The sequence below is a fragment of the Galeopterus variegatus genome, unplaced genomic scaffold (assembly GCF_000696425.1).
Source record: "Galeopterus variegatus unplaced genomic scaffold, G_variegatus-3.0.2 Scaffold16048, whole genome shotgun sequence".
NCBI lineage: Eukaryota > Metazoa > Chordata > Mammalia > Dermoptera > Cynocephalidae > Galeopterus > Galeopterus variegatus.
This window is the reverse complement of record NW_007742159.1, coordinates 50,402-50,807: the sequence shown is the minus strand read 5'-3', so window position 1 is coordinate 50,807 and position 406 is coordinate 50,402.

The following is a 406-nucleotide window of genomic DNA, read 5'->3' as shown; positions in this document are numbered from 1 at the left end:
TGTGGTCTTCACAATGAGCAGGAGAGCTGAGATTTGTCCTGGGCTGAGATGAGAGGTACACAGCACATCTAATCTACCTCCCGTATTGTCCCATAGCAGACAGCACTAATCAATTGCCATATCTTTCCTGATGAGCCTTTGCAATGGCCTCAGAATTTTTGAAACAGCGTCCCAGGCAGTCATTACTGAAAGATTGGAGCTGGTGTGTTTATCGTCACTGGCCTGGGTCCCTGGAGCTTTGTTTAGGGGTGGAAGTGATCAGCACCATCGTGCTGGAGCAAGGTAGTTTAGGAAGGAGTACTGGATTGAATTATGTTCCCCCAAAACTCACTGAAGCTTGAACTATGTCCCCCAAGTTTTATGTGTTAGAAACTTGGCCCCCACTGTGACTGTTAAGAGGGTGGGA